This window comes from Dipodomys spectabilis, unplaced genomic scaffold, assembly GCF_019054845.1.
Source record: "Dipodomys spectabilis isolate Male_0828 unplaced genomic scaffold, ASM1905484v1 ptg000319l, whole genome shotgun sequence".
Classification (NCBI taxonomy): Eukaryota; Metazoa; Chordata; class Mammalia; order Rodentia; family Heteromyidae; genus Dipodomys; species Dipodomys spectabilis.
In genome coordinates this window covers 3,880,000-3,894,316 of record NW_024870996.1, presented here as the reverse complement: position 1 = coordinate 3,894,316, position 14,317 = coordinate 3,880,000, and positions in this window count along the sequence as shown.

Genomic DNA, 14,317 nt, shown 5'->3' with positions numbered 1-14,317 from the left:
AAGAATATTTGAAATAAGAATTTGTACTACTAATAGAGGTCGTTAGATTCAAATTCATGCCCGTTTTTACATTGTAGAATTCATTATCTCAAACTACAATCAATCAGTCAGACAATATTTGTGTCCTTTTAGACAACTGGTTTTGAGCCAAACATATTTGAATGAAATTTCATGTCCTCAATATTATTCATCCAACAAAAAAGAAAGAAATGACATAAAAATACAAGAAAATATGTCCAAATGAGTGATCTTAAATCTTCAAGAAAATTGCTTGACGGTTGTATTTGGGCAGGTAATGATTTTATGTGCAGTAGCTATGCCTCAGCAGAATCTACTGAATATGTTTCTCGAGGCAAGTTTTAACCCTTCAAGTGTAGCTCGTGTAGTTTCAAAATTCTGTTCGTGTCTCCTCTGTTCAGGTTTATTCGATTGTTCCTTTTAAATAAACAATCAACACAAAGCTGCACACAAATGTCGGATTACTATGTGTGTGGGAGAGGTAGCTTTTTCACGTATAACAATTTTTGCATTGGAACTTATTTGCTCCCTTTAAATACTGAAAATTTGAGCAAGATGTGAGTCAATATGTAGACTATGTCGTTTGACATTATCCTGTGGTGCTTTGTAAATGCTAAATGAAACACCCTGTGTTAAAGAATTTTCACCTTTTTTGCTTGGGTGAAGGCTGGAATTGCATTGATTCATGCAGAAACGTGAAGAGCAATTACACTAAAATGAAATTTTATTGTTTACCTCATGTTTAGTGATATGTACAATCCCTTAATAGCACCAGAAAAATTCTTGTCAAATATATTCTGGTTTAAAAAGTGAGGACAAAGATCATGAAATCAGATGCACAGAGGAATCGGGTGGAGCATTAGCTGGGGGCTAAACAAAATCTTGCATAGAAACTATTTAAAGGTTCTAGTGAAAAGTCCAAGTCTAGAGAGTCACACCACGTGTGCCATTACAATACAGAGTTTGGCCAGAGATGAAATAACCAAGTTCTCATATCAAGATTTGAGCTCTTTGAATGTATGCAGCATCAGTGGCAGCTGCTACCTTGGCCAACATATTACATTAACTGTTAAAAGGAGTTTTACAATGGTATCTCCCATATGTATATATTGTACTTTTTTCATCTTCATTTCATATATGTCTATATAAAGACAACTATCTACAAAATATAAATTATACAATACATACATTCTATATTTATAAAATCTTGTTTGTGTTTAAAACTTGTTACATTTTTTACCAGTTTTTTCTTAAATCTCAAAGCATATACCTCCATCCTTTGGACCAAGATTATTTTTATTAATATAATTGTCTCTATATTCTCCCATTTTCCTGAAAGGACATAATTTAAGTTCTCTTATGGCTGAATGATAATATTCCGTTTTGTATATTCATCATATTCCATTGTGTTCTTCATCATTTGTAAGGTATTTAGTTTGCTTTTACAGCTTGCCTCTTGTGAATAATGCCTCACTGAACATTGATGAACAGGTGTATCCATTATATCCTGTCTTACATTCCATCAGATAGATGTCTTAGAGTGGTATCACTGAATTTTAAGTTTGTTCAATGTTTAAATTTTTGAGCATCCACCATATTGATTTCCACAATGTGTTCACTAGTATCCACTTTGCATAAGGATTTGTTTTTCCACTGCATCCTTACCAGGATTTGTTGTTGTTGTACTTGGTAAATGTTTATTCTGACTGAAGTGATATAAATTCACAATGTTACTTTGATTTTCCCTCCTTTTAGGGACAGGGATGTTAAGTGTTTCTTCTTGTATTTATTGGCCTTTTGCCTCTTCTTTTGAGAAGGCTCTCTTCTATGCCGATGGCTATTTTAATTATTAATTGAGGTATTGAATCTTTTGGGGTTTAGGTTTATAAGCTTCCTGTATATTAAGGGAAAAATATCTCTTGTTGACATAAACCTAGCGAAAATTGTCTCTCATTACATAGGCTAAACTTTTAACTTAATGATTCTGTCCTTTAAAGTGAAGAATCATTTTGGGTTGATGCAATTTCCTTTGTCAACCTTTTTGCTATTTATTGAGCTCGGAAGTGACTGTATAAGCCAACAAGTTCTTGTATTTTCCCACATGATCATGGATTGGCAAATTTAAAACTCTAAAAATGTCTATAATGCCAAAAGAACTCTACAGATTCAATGCAATATCCATGAAAATTTTGTATCATTCTTCACGGAAATAGAAAAAAAATTAATCCTAAAATTCCTATGTGACACTGACAGAGATTGAGTAGGCAAAACAATCCTAAGGTGAATAATAAATCAGTGCTAGAGATAGAACTTGCTATCAAAATATGCTAATAGTCCATAGTAAAAAAACCAGGATAGTACTCTCACAAAGCAGACACAAAGGCAAAAAGAACATATTTGAAAGGCATAAGCATATATGCACATGCCTGCAGCCATGTGACATTGCCAAAGGACCCTAATACGTAGATTAGAGGCAAGGTAGCATCTTGACAATCAGGAGATCCATAAGCAGAAGACTCAAATCAGGTCCCCACCCCCATACTACCTTTAATTAATGAATCAAAGATATTAATATATGGCTTGAACTTTAAACTACCATTGTTCAGATACTAAAGTGTAGAAATAAAAAGGAAACAGTTTGCTTCATATATTAAAGACAGATTTAAGTTTCCCCTTGTGTTACTCTGTAAATTTTAATCAACAGTAATAATAAATTCATAATTCAAAACAAACAATTGAAAACAGTATTTTTAAAGGTCAAAATAATTTCTCATCTAAGACATTTTCTCCATCACAAAACATTACTCTGAGCTGGAAATATGGAAGATATTCATACTCATAAGCCTACACAACAAATTTTGTTACTTTTAAGTCCCAAGGAAGTCACTGAAGATCCCCAGTAAAAGTGAAAGTCATGGGAGACCACTAATAGTTTAACACTTAGAGTTTAGTTTTCAAATCCATTCCATTTGTAAGAAGAACAATGTAGAAATACTATTATTTAGTAAATAATTTAAAGTGTTATAAATAGGAAAGGTGTGAATTTTATAGGCCAACTTAGGAATTAAACGCATATATTAATTGTTGGGTGTGGTTGAGTGAAACTATCATTTGAATAATCTGTATTTCATATAAACTGTAAACAATTTTTATAAATAAATAATCTTTTTTAAAAGCTGGAATTGCCAAAATTACCATATTTACAAATGATAAATTCACATGGAATTTATAGTTTGAGGACAGGAAAGTTTGATGAAATGCTCAGAAACTAAACAAATTTATTTTGGTACAGTTAAATAGTTTCAATATATGCAGCTATATTATATACAAAAAATAGAAAGAATTTCTGGAAAGACTTGGAAAAAAATTATATTAGTTGAAGTAAGCCAGGCCCAAGAATCATAAGTCTATGGTTTCCCTTATTTGCAATAACTACTATATGTCTGAGACAATCTGAAAATGACAGATAAAATGTTAAGGGAAATGAACCTTGAGATAAGGACCCAAGTGTTTTTTTTTTCTTCCTTGATATTGCTTCTAACATAATTATAAAGTATCATATGATTTTTTTTGTTGCTTCGTATGTCCCTCCCCCATGATATAACCCGTGTTTTCATTGTATTTGATGTTGGTATAATTTGGAGATGGGAAGGGAAAAAGAAAATTGTTGAAACAGGGATTCAAGTTTGCAAAAATGAGATGTTCAAAACGATATGTCAAAAAACGTACTTTACAATTTAGGTAGAGGGGTGTCATTGTGAAGATAGGAGAGAAGGGATGGTAGAGGAAAAACTAAAGAGGAGACAACAATGCTTGTTAAAAATTGTACTCATTACCTTGCTCGTGTAACGGTAACCCCTCCTCTGTACAATATTCTCACAATACAGCACTTATTAAATAAAAAGTTCTAGCTATGACAAAATGAATAGATAGAAACACTATTTTAAGTCATAAATTGTTAGATATATTAGTTTGCTACCTAGGACAGAAAGTCATTTTAACTAGAATGGGAACTAGAAATCATTTATAAGTTTCTAAACCAATATTCATGAAAATATTGTGAAATGAAAAGCAATATTATTAGGCTTTAGTATGAACCAAGATCAAGACTTCATAATGAATGAGGTGTTCTATATCCTTTCTTTTTTATCTCTATTGATAAGTATTGCTTCAATAGATTCAATTTTACCAATATTGAAATAGCATATATTTAATAATCCACCTCACTTTTTTCTTTCTCTCTTTGTTAACAGGTCCTTGTTTTGATGAAATATGTGTTGTCCAGTTTTGTATCAGTCTCCTATTCTCAAAAACAGGGAATTTCTTGTAATCATCTTTAAGTCAGCGTATTGATACATTAGCCATTAGAGTTGCATCTTAGTCAAACTGATGTGATTTAAAAAAAATAGCTGGCAATTCTATAAAATTTCTTGTCTTTAAGTAAATTCTAGGGTAATTTATTTGCGTCTGTAATTATGTCTTGCAATAAGATGAACTGATCGGGTACAACCATTTTATTGCAAACTCTGAGATGAAGAAAGTATTAAAATTGACAAAATGAAATAAGGGAAGAATTATGATGTTATCATTGAGTTGAATTAATTTACATGAAAATTGAAATGTCTTTAACTTCTAGTAGGTATCATCAGGAATGCCTTTTTTAATTAAATTTTTTGATATTATCAGCTGGAAAATTCTGAAATAACATAGGGGAGTTACCTTTCTATTAAAATATTAAATGTCAGAATATTTAAACTTGGGTTTACAAAAACTCGAGTTTGGTTTCAAATAATCATGGTGAAAATCCTGTTAGACTTTTGTGTTTCCTTGTGGGATGAAATCAAGTGCACACAAGACAGTTTTTGGGAAAGCAAGTACATAAAACACAGGCAAAGGAATAATTTTCCTTTTTATATGTAATTCAGGCTGGCCTTGCACTCTAGATGATTTTGCCTTTGCTAACTGAATGCTGAGATTACCGGTGTGTGCCACAATAACTCATCTAAAATTATTTCCTTTCAATAAAAGGGATCAAACCTTGTACTCTTGAACATAAAAGAACTGAAGTTGTCTAGGAAAACTTGGTAGATTTTTAAAGTAAGTTTATTGTACAGTAAAAGGGAATTTGGATTGTTGGTTGGAGTATTAGTTGCAAACACAGATGGGATAAGTATGTGATCATTTTGAGTAAATGCGGGATTGTTGAGTCATAGGGGAGCCCTGTGAGGAGTCTTTTAAGGAACCTCCATACTGCTTTCCAAAGTGGTTGAACAAGTTATACTCCCATCAACAATGCAGTAGGGTTCCCTCTGGCCACGTCCACTCCAGCATCTGCCATTATTAGAGTTCTTGATATCATCCATTCTAACTGGGTGAGGTGTAATTTCAATGTTGTTTGATTTGCATTTCTTTTATGGATAGAGAGGTTAAGCATTTATTCATATGTAGATTGGCCATCTTTATTTCCTCTTCGAGAAGATTCTCTAAGTCTTTAAGTTTTTAGCCCACTTATTGGGCAGTTGTTTCTTTGAAGATTTGTTGTTGGGGGATTTAATTTTTTTTAATTTAATTTAATTTTATTTGTGATCATACTGTACAGAGGAGTTACAGTTACATGGGCAGGATAATGCGTACATTTCTTACCAAGCATTGCAGCCTCCTCCTTTGTTTACCCTTCACATCCCTTCCCAGCCTCCCCCCTCCCCCCCTAATCCCAATCCTTCTCCTTCCCCCTCCCCCCCCCTCCCACACCAACGTTGTAAAGCTCGTTTTGGACATGACAACTTGTACTTCTCATTGTTGCAACAGGTCCACCTGTATCCTTAAACAACTGGTTTTTCTGGGGGATTTAATTTTTTGAATTCAAATTATATTTTAGATATGAGACCCCTGTCCATTGTGTGTCTAGTGAAGATCTTCTCCCAATCCCTGGGCTCTCTATTGATCTTCCTAGCTCTGTGCTTTACCAAGCAGAAGCTCTGTAGTTTCATGCACTCTCATTTATCCAACCTTTCTTTGATTTGTTGTGTTTTTCGGTCCCTTTTGAGAAAATTTTGCCCTGTACTGAGTATACCTCAGGTTTCTCCTATTTATAGTAAAGCTACCAGCACAACTATGTTTCTTACAGCATTATTTACCATGGCTAAGATACAGAACCAATGCAGATGTCCTTCAGTAGATGAATGGATCAAGAAAATATTATATATATATATATACATATATATGTATATTCTCTCTCCATATATATATATTTATACATATACATATATACATATGTGTGTGTGTGTATATATATATATATATATATATATATATATATATATATATGGAGAGAGAAAGAGAGAGAAATCGCAAAATGCAATTCTATGCCTCCATCAGAAAGAATGACATTGCCCTATTTGTTATGAATTGGAAAGGGTTGGGAAAAATTGTATTAAGTGAAAGAAGTAGTAAGCCAGGCCCAAAGAAACACAGGTCCTCTGATTTCTCTTATTTTAAATAACTAGTATTTGTCTGGGACAAGCAAGGTCAAAAGCAATGTACGTATGATCAGATAAGATGTTGTTAAGCGAAGTGAACCCCAAAACAGAGACACAAGTGTTTTTTTTTTCTTGCTTGCTATATTTCATAACATATTTGTAATATACATTGTTATTTATTTCTTTGTATGTTCCTCCCCCACGGTATAACTGGTGTTTACATTGTGTTTGTTGCCTATGTCCTGCATCTTGAATATATATTTCTCTAGCTTGGGGAGGGGGAGGGAAAAAACAAAATACTTAAATAGGGATTCAGGTTCACCCATTGTACAATGGGATGTACAAGACACTATGTTGAAAAATGAATATTACCACTGAGACTGGAACGGGGAGTGGAAAGGATGAGTGTATTTGTGGAAGTGGGAGGGAAGAGAGGGGAGAGGGAAAACCAAAGAGGAGGTAACAATTCTTGAAATATACTTATGACTTTGCTTGTGTAACTATAACCCCTCTATACAGTATTTTTAGAATAAAAAATATATTTACAATAGGATAAGTTAACTTTTGAAAAGTTGTATGGATTATTTAGACCTTATGGAGAAAGTAAGTTAAACAGCATAGAAGTCAAGTAGTACAATATCTTTACTACTTCTATTATTATTGAGAATTGAAATCCCATTGAAATTTGGACCTCAAAATGAGACTCCACATCATGCCAATATTATTTGCAAGTGAAAATTTTGTTAAAGGTAACAAATGTTGGCCATAGTGTGGTGTTACAGTTTCGGCAGGAAGGTGAATGGGTTCAGAGAACCACAGAAGAATAGTATGATTGTCTTAAATAAATTAATGTCAGAACTACCCTCAGCATAACTTAAACAGTGGGAAAAATATTAATAGAGGGTTCCAGTGGCTCACACCTGTAATCCAAGATACTCAGGTTGCTGATACCTTAGGATATCAGTTCGAAACAACACAGGCAAGGAAGTCCATGAGATTCCTATCTCCAATAATCTACTAAGAAAAATCAAGAAGTAGATCTTTGACTCAAGTGATAGAGCGCTAGTCTTGAGTACAAAGAAACTGAGGGACAGGGCCCTGAGTTCAGGCCTCAGGACCAGCAAAAAAATAGCAGAGGCATGTCTGGAATAACAGCAATTTTTTTTTAATGTGCATGCTAGCATCTGGGATCTTAAAATTAAATCTGATTGAAATATCGGTATTTTTTGAAAGAGTCTATAGTTAAATCTTAAACTAACCCTTAAGTGCTGAAAGAAATTGATGATGAGATTTTTTTTCTAGGCTCTCATTTCATTCATTTTATTTTCATATTGCTATGCTATGAGTCATACAAGCAGTAATGAAAAGAGTGGCTATCACACATAAAAAAGTATCCACTATAGTTTTGTACAATAAATATTAGTCAGAGATTGTAGGTGGCCCTACAGATATAAGCATAGATCTGGAATAATGACCTAAAAAGCTATTTGCCACTTAGATCAATAGCCAAAATTCATAGCTCTAACATTTCATAACATTTTCTTTGTAATCCGTGTAGGAAGATGCAGTTCTTTGTTACTGATGGTAACAATATTGCTTTGACATTACCTTCTAATTACCCCAATTTCTTTTGCTCAATCCTATATTTGAAGCAGCAAGTTCATAAAAATCTGAGCTTGACAATTATGTTATGAATTTTATCCTTAAATGCTGAGGGTTACAAAATAAAATTTAATTCAGATATGCTTTTGGAAGCATTTACCACTTTAACATTTAAAAAGCCATACATTTTATGAATCTTCAATGAGTCATATAATTTTATATCTATAAGTGGTTTTACTTAATAGGTAAGCCACAGCCATTCAATCCAACAGAAGAAGAACAGCACTAATAAGATGTATATACCACGGGAGCTTAGCTGAGGATTGGAGGGTAGATGTTAGGTTATATGAGTAGCTTTATCTGTTTCTAAAAATTCATTTTGCTGTATTATCCTAAATAATTAGCAGGGACTCTCTGGTAGAAGGCATAGAAAGACATTCAATGACCCTATAAGATGACAGTTCAAAGCAGCACATAATATCCTGTAGGCTAAGTTGCAGATTTAAAGGTAAAATGATAAAAGTATGTTTTTTTGTCCTTTTTGTCTACATTTGTTTAAAAATTATAGAAGTCACCTTACTCATGTAACTTTAAACTCTCTATACAGCATTTTTGCAACAAAATAAAATTTAAAATACTTAGAGAAGTCTCTCATATTGAGAAGCTAGATCTAAAATATACGGAGGCATAATAAGTTATTATATAATGAATTATAGTTGTCTAGACATTCATACACAGTGAGACCAAAATGCCTATGTGCATCTGATCACACAAAATAATATTTATCAAAAAATCCTCCAGGAAATGGACTACAGAGGTCTTATTTTCTCCTTTTTTTAAAAAAATTATCTTTTTGTCTTCTTGCTTTTTTCTATATATCCTAGGATTATAAGCGGAGGCACAAAGAGTAAACAAATGTATAGTTCATTGTCAACATACCATCTTCTACATTTCATTGGTTTAATGGGTCCAACTGTGTCCCTATTTAAACAATTTGCTTTTTCCCTTCCCCTCCACAAATTATAACAACAAATACAGTGAAAACTGGCGTTATACCTTGGGGGAGGGACATACAAAGGAACAAAAAAGTATCTTATAAATATTTTAGACATATCAAGCAAGAAAAATGAAACATTTGAGTCCTTAACTTGGGGTCTTTGGCGTCAGGAGGGAGTGAGGTGAAGGAGATGGGAAGGCATTGGAAGGGGAAACAAAGGAGGGGGCAACAATGCATGATAAGAAATGCACTCATTACCTGGCCCATTTAATTGTAACCCCTTGTACTTTATTTTCACAATAAAAAAGAAAAGAAATATGTAAATATAAAAAGAGTGAACAACTGCATTATCCTGCCCATGTAACTGTAACTCCTCTGTACAGTATGTTCACAAATAAAATTAAATTAAATTAAAAAAAAAAAAGAGTGAACAAATATAACCATGATGCTCAATGGACACTATGTTGAAAATGAACTAGACAATCTGTTGGTTGGGTAAGAAAGAAAATTTTGTAGAGATCAAGTAAAGGGGACATTATCCAAAAAGAAATGAGCACTTTGTCTAATTTTAGTCCTTTGTATGTAACATTATTAATAAAAATTACAAAATCAATAAATGAACATTAGAAGAAATAATATCAAATAAGATAGTCAAAATAATAAATATGTTTACAGAAGTCATCATTATAGCCTCCTGCAAAAATGAAATGTGTACTGGGAAGTCATAGATAAGTAGAATAATACTACAAAGTTGGAATTTTTATCTAAGCCTACAAACTTCATCATTTCTTATGAGAATTCTGTATCATTTTTTTTTCGGTCATGGAGCTTGAACTCTGGGTCTTTGTGATTTCCCTGTGATCTTCAGCTCAAGGCAAGTGCTCTATGGCTTGAGACACAGCACCACTTAGTTTTCTAGTGGTTACTTGGAGATAAGAGTTTCCTGACTGGGGTGGCTTTGAACCGTCATCCTCAGATCTCAGCGGCCTCCTGAGTATCTAGGATTACAGGTGTGAGCCATCAGGACCGGCTTGAAAATTGTGAATCATTTCATGGAGAGAACATGTAAATTGAATTAGAAGAGCAGGGCAAATAACTTAAGGCTGTGACAATTTAAAATAAAAGTTTCGGAATATTGGAGATTTAATGTAAGGAAAGACTTCATGAGCTTTGGCTGGGGTTTTCTGATACAGAAAGAAACAATACCAAAAGAGACAAAAATCAATAGCTGAAGAATCATACAAGGAGAAGGGACTAAATCCTGATTTAAATTCAGACACTGCTGCTTGTGATGTTTATTATCTAAAATGAGATGTATTTCCATCTCTCTTTCCTTCCTTTCTTTCCATCCTTCCTTCTGTCCTTTCTTTCTTTCTCTTTCTCTTTTCTTTTTTCCTTCCTTCTATTTCCTTCCTTCCTTCCTCCCTCCCTCGTTCTCTCCCTCCTCTCTCCCTTCCTTCCTTCCTTCCTTCCTTCCTAAGTGTACTTAAGATAGATTTAAATATTTACATACTTAATTTTTTACTGATAGTCTGGGGTATATTCTTCTTCAGGTTCATTTTCCACCATCTAAGAGAACCTCCTTGAACTGCATCACCTTGGATTTCCTGCCTTTTGAGTCCACATAGTATTTTCTGCTGATATGTAGGCAACAAGCCTGTTGTTCTCTCCGTGTTTTCTCTGTACCCTCATTGATGGGACAGAAGGCATTCTCTTCCTCTAATGGCCTTGTCATTTGGTGACTTCTCTTTGGACCTCCCTGGTTTCTGAGCTATTCTATTGAGGCAGAGCAATATTAATAGCTACAAATTATTGATTTTCCTGTCTTCTAGCCCCAGACACCTACATAAATCTTTTTAAAAATATCAATTTATTTCCAGAACAACGATATTTATCACTGCATTATTAATGATAGCTAAGGTATGAAAACAACCCAGAGGCCCCTCATAGATGAATGGATTAAGAAAATGTGACACACACACACACACACACACACACATACACACACACACACACACACACACACACACACAATGGAATTCTGTGCTTGCATCAGAATGAATGACTTCCCCATTTGTAAGGAAATGAAAAGATTTGGGAAAAATCATGTTAAGTGAAGTAAGCCAGACCCAATGAAACATAGGTCTCATGGTTTCCTTTATTTTCAATAATCGATATATTTCTAGGATAATCGTAGCAGATGAGCAGAGTAGCTCACTAGCTACACACATATGTTCATATGCCTAATGAACTCCAAGACATGGATCAAGATTTGTTGTTGTTGTTGTTGCTGCTCTTGATTTTAAAGTACTATGTGTTTTTTTTTAATTTCTGTTGTATGTTCTTCCCCCTATGATATATCTTCTGCTGTTACTGTATTTGTTTTTGGTACCCTGGTATTGTATATATATTTATTTGAATTAGGGAAGGGAAGGAGAACAACAGACAAAGGACAAGGAGGCAACAAATCTAACACCAAGATATGCAAGATAATATGTTGGAAAGAATCTGTACAAGTTGGCAGTTGTTGGGAGGAGGAAAAGTAGGAGGACCATGAGGGAAGCTGTAAAAACGTTGACAAGAACTGTACTCTTTACCTTCATTATGTAACTGAAAGAAACCCCTCTGTATAATAAAAAAAAACCCTCTGACTAAAAAAATATTAATAAATTAAAAACAGAAACAAATGTACATCAGTCAGAAGGGATAGATCAACAGAAGTATTTCTAAACATATGGGAAACAATCAGAAATGCAATGAAAAGAAAGATTCCTGTGAATCTGAGAAAATAGCTGTACTCTTAGTTTGGCATCAAGGAAGTCTCAGTCTTTGCAGACTCTATTATATCAACTAAAAGATAAATATTTACATATGTAGCATATGGATATATTTATATGTATATAATCAGTCAAATTAACCTTTTCTGTAGAAAAATGCAAGTTTTGTCTTTATGGATGATTGTTGAATGTTATTTTAGTGGAATAAAATAATTTTATTATAGTGGAGTATGCAGATCCTGAAATGTAATAATACCAAATGTTCTAACATGAGCTTATATGAGGAAAGAATGCAACCGAGAATAAACATAAACTTATTTATAGTTTTCTAATAATTCAGAGATTTGACTTGTGTCATTGAGTCCACCTTCTGTAACAATTATTTAAGGACATGTTTGATACAAAAACACAAATAGTAACAAAAAAAGGAGAATTCTCTCATAACACTCTCGGTTGTGAATACCATTTTCAAGTTTCATGAGATGTCCAATGGTAGTGACAAATTTTAATTTCTTTTTAAATCAAAATAAATCCACTTGCTTGAGACCCTTTTCATGTCAACATATCTGAAGAAAAAGTGACCTGCCTTCAGAATGAAACTGAGAAAGCAGTTTTATTTAAGATCCAATGAATATTCATGGGTGTATCATGAGCCCTTCTCTGTTTGATTTAAACCAAGGTCATGGAGGTAGGCCAAGGACATTAGATACAGAAAAATAAGTAAGTATAAGAAAGCATCTGAAAGTCTATACCCTAATATTGAAAAGAAGGAATGCTATTATTGAAAGGCATAAGTGAATTATTTGTAATGTTTGAAGCAGAATATTGGGTCTTAAATTTTTAGCAAGTTTAGCATCTTAAATTTCCTGAGTTATAACTAAGATCTAATTTAAAATTCAGATAACATTATGATCCAAATGAATGATAAAAGTTAGACTTTTATTAAACATTTACAATGCTGATAGCAAATAAGAAACTGTTACATTTTCTTAATTACTCTATATCTTAGCATTGAGTTAAAAATATGATGATTATCAGGTCAAGTCAGATTAATTTTCCATTTCCAAAGGAGGTACAATATAATTCTTAAATTAATTGGAAAGATTAAATAAAATCAGAGAAAAATGATAAAAATGTATATTCTGAGTTATTTTCATGGGGAATTATGAGATTGATGTGAAATCTTGCCTTAGTATCATTGTCAAATCCTTTCAGAAATTTCAGGTTACCTCTATATAAACCAGGTTTTTCCATCATAAAACACAAGTTCAATCAATTTCATTCATCCTACTACATGCCATAACTCTGCTCATCATGTAAAATATATATTTGCAACTTTTCTTAAGGAACCAATGGGACAGTCTTGAAATTATTTCATTTTCTTCATTATGCTGAAAAAGAACTTTTGAAATGACAGATGCCAGTCAGGACTTCTAGAAAAACTTTCTATAGCATTTTGGAATATCATAGAAACTCTACATCAAATGATGAGACTTAAAGAGTGGAAATAGCAGAAAAAGTTTATTGACCAGCTGAATAGAACATATTTACAAGAGTTAGAAACAAGGATGCTCTTTTTGTGTACGTTTTTATTGTAAAAATACTGTTACAGTTACATAATCAAGGTAATGAGGACATGTCCTATTTTTTTTTTTAATTTAATTTAATTTTATTTGTGAACATACTGTACAGAGGAGTTACAGTTACATGGGCAGGATAATGTGTACATTTCTTACCAAGCATTGCAGCCTCCTCCTTTGTTTATCCTTCACATCCCTTCCCAGCCTCCCCCCTCCCCCCCTAATCCCAATCCTTCTCCTTCCTCCCTCCCCCCAGCCCCCCCCCCCCACCAACATTGTAAAGTTCGTTTTGGACATGACAACTTGTACTTCTCATTGTTGCAACAGGTCCACCTGTATCCTTAAACAACTGGTTTTTCCCCATCTCCTCCACAAGTTATACTGACATCAAATATAGTGAAAGCAAGGGTTATACTGTGGGGGAGGGACATACAAAGCAACAAAGAGATAATCTTATAAATGTGTTAGAAACACATGCATGAAAGAAAAAAACATTAAAATACACATCTAAGGGTTCATTTTCCTGACATCACATTATCTGACCTTTTCCGCTTGACTCATACATATACTAGATATTACAAATAAGGGAAACCATGGGACCTACGTTTCTTTGGGCCTGGCTTACTTCACTTAATATAATTTTTTCCAAGTTTTTCCATTTCCTAACAAATGGGGCTATGTCATTCTTTCTGATGGAGGCATAGAATTCCATTGTGTATATATACCACATTTTCTTGATCCATTCATCTACTGAGGGGCATCTGGGTTGGTTCCATATCTTAGCTATGGTAAATAATGCTGCAATAAACATAGTTGTGCTGGTAGCTTTAGTGTGGTCTTGTTTGTAAACATTAGGGTAAATGC